Here is a 6,526-nt window from a genome sequence, read left to right as displayed (position 1 = left end):
TCGTTAAACAGATTTTGATACATTTACAGATTTTGATACATTCATACATTGGAATCTACTAAGCCATAAAAATGAGTTAACTACTGGTAGTTAACTCATTCATCCATGTACCTTGAAGGTACATGGATGGATCTGAATGGCATTAGCTAATTCAAAGTAATCAGACCCAAAATGAGACACTTTCGAAGAGACAAAACGTAGGGACAGAAGAGATCAGTAGCTTTCAGCACATGGAGGTGGGAGAAGATGTTTGTTATCAATGGGAATGGGGACATTTTTTGAGATAATGGAACTCTTTTATACCTTGAATGTTGCCATAGTTATATGACTATGTGCATTTGTGAAATTTCACAGCAATGTACACCAAAAGTATGATTTTTATTGTATGTGAAGTATACATTAATAAAAAATGAGATAATTTATAACTACACATAAGTCTGGGTTCTGAAAAAACATACTATCGTGTATATCTTGCTTGGGTCCAATTGTAAGTGATGCAGCAAAAACCTCCTTTTTCCTCTTTCTTCAAAATCTGGTTCCTCCACAGCTACTCCTCTGTTTAATCCTTGCCTTTTCCCACCAATTTGGTTTCTTGCCAGTTATATACCTCCTGTGGGAGACATTTTATCAGTGACCTTAAATATTAATATTTCCTAGAACAATAATTCTGAGAAGACAGACCAAAACACTGGACTAAGATCCAGAAAATTTTAGTTCTATTTTTGACTATGGCACCATTTCATTCTGTGACCTTGCCCAATCACTTTTCTCAGAGTCCCCATTTCTTTCTCTATAAAATGAGACAGCAGGACTAGATCTCTGAGGCCCCTTCAAGCTTCAGTGCTTCATGAGTCTATCTAGCAATCAGGTTTAACATATTGAAAATTAAATAAGGAGGCTCATAATTTCTAAAGTCATGTTTTCACCCAGGATCCTATTTGCCAAATCATTATTATGGATTTTTCATGCATATAAGTTTCTTCAGGCATATTTTTTTCCAGTTTGCATTAAGACTTTATTCAGAACTTTGATCTTTGTCGAAATAACCCCCTTTAGCAGAAAATCCATCCAAAGGCAGAGCCAATTAATTGATGATAATTTGATAACAAGAAGTTATAAAGTTCATCCGAAAGCGTGAAGCTCATTCTCATCCTAGTATTTTCTACTTTCAGTTTCAATTTTCAGTTTAGCAAATGTTTATTAAGCCCACTATGTGATTATACCTATTTATTGCAATTTAAAAATTTTTGTGCAGAGTGAAACATATTTCATTCATTAAACAGTTAACGAACTACTACAATGTGCAAAGTCAGGGACTTCCATTGTGGGAGGGGATGGACACATCAAAATCCACTACAACTTATTTTTTTTTTGCAAATTGCAGAAATGTCCTCTGACGCAGATTCTGGTATATTCTATAATAACATTTTCTAAACGATTTCATGTCATAGCACCAATAGAAAGATGATATTTGTACAGCCCCTGGGATAAAAAGACAAGGCAGCTCAGGGTACTTAATCAGCCCAGGAGATGCAGCTGCCTCAGGTCCCAATTAGTTAACCTAATGACATCTTCATACATCTGTAAACCATTTGTAACATGCGGCTCTGCCTTGTACTCCGCCATCACTCACAGCCAGTAGGCCACTGTTATCTAAATAACATAACCTTCAGTTGTATGAAGATGGGAAAAGATAAATACTGGACTGTAGTTTTAGGCAATAGGCTGGGTTCTGAGGATTACAAAGATGAATATAATGCAGCACCTACTTTCACCAAGGTTGAAGCCTGCTGAGAGTGAAGATAAAGAAATTATCATTAGAGTACAGTATGGTAAGTGCCATAATACAATTATACATAAAAGAGATACGTGTAATTGGAGCATACAGAATATATTAGCTCAGGTCCACTGAGAAGCAGACACTGAGGCATGTTTAGATATGCCGGAGGTCTATTGGGGAAAATACTCAGGTGTAGGTAGGAGAGCTTCAGATGACAACGCAGGTGTGACTTATATGAAGAATGGGAAGGGGGAGAAACGAAAACTGGGTAGAAAGAGTTTCATACTGCACTGCATTTCTAGGAGAGGTTTGGCCAGGTTGATGGGGAGGAATCCTCAAGCCAAAGTTACTTACTACAGGAGTCTCACCTTCCACAGGAATGTGCCAGAATTTATAACCAAACATACTCAAATCATTGGCTAGAAGCCTTAGGAGACCTCAGCTGAGCACAAAGATGCAACGCCAAGTAAGGTAAAATGGAAACAGTTTTCTCATTTTATTTTACCATAGAACTTTGTTTGGCTCCATAATTGGAAATACTGTTGTTTATTTCAGTACCGGATTGTAGTCATAGAGTGTGATGTTACCTATGAGTTTTTCATATATTCTGTTTATCATGTTTGAGGAAGTTCACTTCTATTCCTAGTATGTTGGGTGGTGTTTCTTTTTTTTTTTATCATAAATGTTAGTGGATTTTGTCAAGTGTTTTTTTTTTCTTTCTGTACCAAGTGAAATGATCATTTGTGGGTTTTTTTCCTTGATTCCGTTAATGTGCTGTATAACTTTGATTTTATATGTTGAACCACCATTGCATTCCTGGTATAAATCCCAGCTAGTCATGTTGCATTTGAAAATGCTGCTGGATTTGGTTTGCTAGTGTTTTGTTTAGGATTTTTCATCTATATTCATAAGCGTTATTGGTCTGTAGTTTACTTTTTCTCATGGTATCGTTTCCTGGTTTTGGTCTCAGAGTATTGATGGCCTCATAGAATTAATTAGGAAGAGTACCATCATCTTATATTGGTATTTACCCAGTGAAGCCCTGGGATTGATTTGTTGGGAGGTTTATGATTACTGACTCAAAATCTTTACTTGTTATTATTCTCTTCAGATTTTCTGCTTTTTTAAGTCAGTTTTGGTAGTTTTTGTGCTTTTAGTAATTCATCTATCTTATCTAGGTTGAATAATTTGTTGGTGTACAATTGTTTATAGTATTGTTTTATAATTAATTTTGTTTTAGAAAGGTCAGTAGTAATAACCCCTTTCACTTTCAATTTTAGTAATTTGAGTCTTCTTTTATTGAGTCATTCTAGCTACAGATTTGTCAATTTTGTTTTTATTTTTGAAGAACCAACTTTTATTTTTATTAATTCTCTATTGTTTTTCATTTATCTCTGCTATAATCTTTATTATTTCCTCTCTTCTGCTAGTTTTGGATTTAGTTTGCTCTTTTTCTAGTTCCTTAAGTTGTAATGTAGGTTACTGATTTGATATCTTGCTTAATTTTAATGGAGGCTTTCACAGCTAGAAATTTCCCTCCAAGCTGTGCTTTCACTATGTCCCGCACATTTTGCTATGCTAGAGTGTTTTTGTTCTCTTCGAAGTATTTTCTACTTTCCCTTATGATCACTTCATTGACCCATTGGATGTTTAAGACTGTGTTGTTTAATTCCCACGTATTTGTGAACTTTCCAGTTTCCCTATTTTCATTCCATTTGCCTGGAGAAGATACTTTGTATGATTTTAATCTTTTGAAATTTGTACAGACTTAATTAGTGGCCTAACATGTAGTCTATCCTGGAAATGTACTATGTGAACTTGAAAAAGTGTATCTTCGGCTTTTGTTGGATGAAGTCTTCTATAGATGTCTGTTAGGGCTGTTTGGTATATGGTATTGTTCAATCTAGTATTTCCTCACTGATAATGTCTAGATTTTCTATTTATTATTGAAAGAATTCTTATTATAGAATATTGATTTCCATATTCAATTCTGCCAGTTTTTGCTGCAAACGTTTTGGGGGCTCTGTTATTAAGTGTGTATGTGTTATTAAGTGTGTATATGTTTCTAATTATTATATCTTCTTGGTGAATTGACATGTTTATAAATATATAATGTCCTTCCTTAACTTAAAAAATTTTTTTTAATTTATTTATTTATACAGCAGGTTATTAGTTATCTATTTTATACACTAATATGTATATTAGTGTACATATGTCAATCCCAATCTCCCAATTCATCCCACCACCCCACCCCCACCCCCGCCACTTTCCCCCCTTGATGTCCATACATTTGTTCTCTACATCTGTGTCTCTATTTCTGCCCTGCAAACCGGTTCATCTGTACCATTTTTCTGGGTTCCACATATAGGCATTAATATACAATATTTGTTTTTCTGACTTAATTCACTCTGTATGACAGTCTCTAGATCCATCCATGCTTCCTTAACTCATAACAATTTTTGACTTAAATTTTATTTAGTCTGATATTAGTGTAGCCACTCCAGCTTTCTGTAGGGTGCTATTCTGATGCAATGTCCTTTTTCATTCTTTAATTTTCAACATATTTGTGTCCTTGGATCTAAAATTAGTCTCCTATAGACAGCATATAGTTGGATCATGTTTTCTAATCTGTTGTGCCAATCTCTCTCTTTTATTTTATTATTTCTTTAATTGAAATACAGTTGAGTTACAATGTTGTATTAGTTTCTGGTGTACATCAAAATGATTCAGCTATATATATATATATTTATATTGATATATGTATATATATTTCAGATTCTTTTCCATTATAGGTTATTACAAGATATTGAATATAGTTCCCTGTGCTGTACAGTAGGACCTTGTTGTTTATCAATTTTATATATAGTAGTATGTATCTGTTAATCCCAAACTGCTAACTTATCACTCCCCCTCTTTCCCCTTTGGTAACCGTAAGTTTGTTTTCTATGTCTGGGAGTCTATTTCTGTCTCATAGATAAGTTCATTTGTATCATTTGTTTTAGATTCCACATATAAGTGATATCATATGATATTTGTCTTTCTTTGTCTGACTTACTTCACTTAGTATGATAATCTCTAGGTCCATCCATGTTGCTGCAAATGGCATTATTTCATTCTTTTTTATGGCTGAGTAATATCCCATTGTATACCACGTCTTCTTTATCCATTCATCTGTCAGTGGACACTTAGGTTGCTTCCATGTCTGTGCTATTGTAAATAGTGCTGCAATGAACACTGGGGTGCATGCATCTTTTTGAATTAGAGTTTTCTCCAGATATATGCCCAAGAGTGGGATTGCTAGAGTATATGGTACCTCTATTTTTAGTTTTTTAAGGAACCTCCATACTGTCCTCCATCGTGGCTGCACCAATTTACATTCCCATCAGCAGTGTAGGAGGGTTTCCTTTCCTCCACATCCTCTCCAGTATTTATTATTTGTAGACTTTTTGATGATGGCCATTCTGACTGGCGTGAGGTGATACCTCATTGTAGTTTTGATGTGCATTTCTCTAATAATTAGCAATGTTGAGCATCTTTTCATGTGCCTTTTGGCCATCTGTATGTCTTCTTTGAAGAAGTGTCTATCTAGGTCTTCTGCCCATTTTTTGATTGGGTTGTTTGTTTTTTTGATATTGAGCTGTATGAGCTGTTTGTACTTCTGGAAATTAATCCCTTGTCAGTAGCATCATTTGAAAATACTTTCTCCCATTCTGTAGGTTATCTTTTTGTTTCATTTATGGTTTCCTTTGCTACATGAAAGCTTATAAGTTTGATTAGATTTGATTTGTTTATTTTTGCTTTTTTTTCTTTTGCCTTGGGAGACTAACCTAAGAAAACATTGCTATGATTTATGTCAGAGAATGTTTTGCCTAAAACTCTCTACTGGGAGCTTTATGGTGTCATGTTTTATATTTAAGTCCTTAAGCCATTTTGAGTTTATTTTTGTGTATGGTGTAAGGGTGTGTTCTAAATTCATTGATTTATATGTGGCTGTCCAGCTTTCCCAACACCACTTGCTGAAGAGACTGTCTTTTCTCCTTGTATTGAATATATTCTTGCCTCCTTTGTCAAAGATTGACTATAGGTGTGGGGGTAATCTCTCCCTTTTAATTGGAGAGTTTAATCCATATTTATTTCAAGTAATTGCTGATAAGGAGTGACTTCTGCCATTGTGCTGTTTGTTTTTGATATGTTGGTGTCCTTTATCCCCTCATTTCCTCCATTACAATTAAATTGATATTTTCTTGTGTACTGTTTTAATCTTACTTTTTACTATATTTTTACTGTATTTTTGAGTTATTTTCTTAGTGGTTGCCCAGGAGATTACAAATAACATCTTAAATATATAACAACCTAGAATGTGCTAATACCAACTTACTTTCAATAGTACACAGATGTCTGCTCCTGTATATCTCCATTCGCCACTCCACCTTTATCCTGTTATTGTCACAGATTACATCTTTTTATACATTGTATACCCATCAACCTAGACTTATGATTTATGAAATTGTGTTTTAAATCAAATAGTAAAAAAGAATTTATAAAGAAAAATATTTTACTTTATATAAAAATATATTTCCCTATGTAGTTACCTTTTCTGGTGTTCTTTATTTCTTTATGTAGAATTGAGTTACTATCTAGGGTCCTTTTATTTTAGGCTGAAGGACTGCCTTTAATATTTGTTGTAGGCAGATCTGGTAAAGACAAACTCTCGTTGTTTGTTTGTTTGTTTGGTTTTTACCTAGC

The sequence above is a fragment of the Balaenoptera ricei genome, chromosome X (genome assembly GCF_028023285.1).
Source record: "Balaenoptera ricei isolate mBalRic1 chromosome X, mBalRic1.hap2, whole genome shotgun sequence".
Classification (NCBI taxonomy): domain Eukaryota; kingdom Metazoa; phylum Chordata; class Mammalia; order Artiodactyla; family Balaenopteridae; genus Balaenoptera; species Balaenoptera ricei.
Note: the sequence above shows the minus strand (reverse complement) of the source record.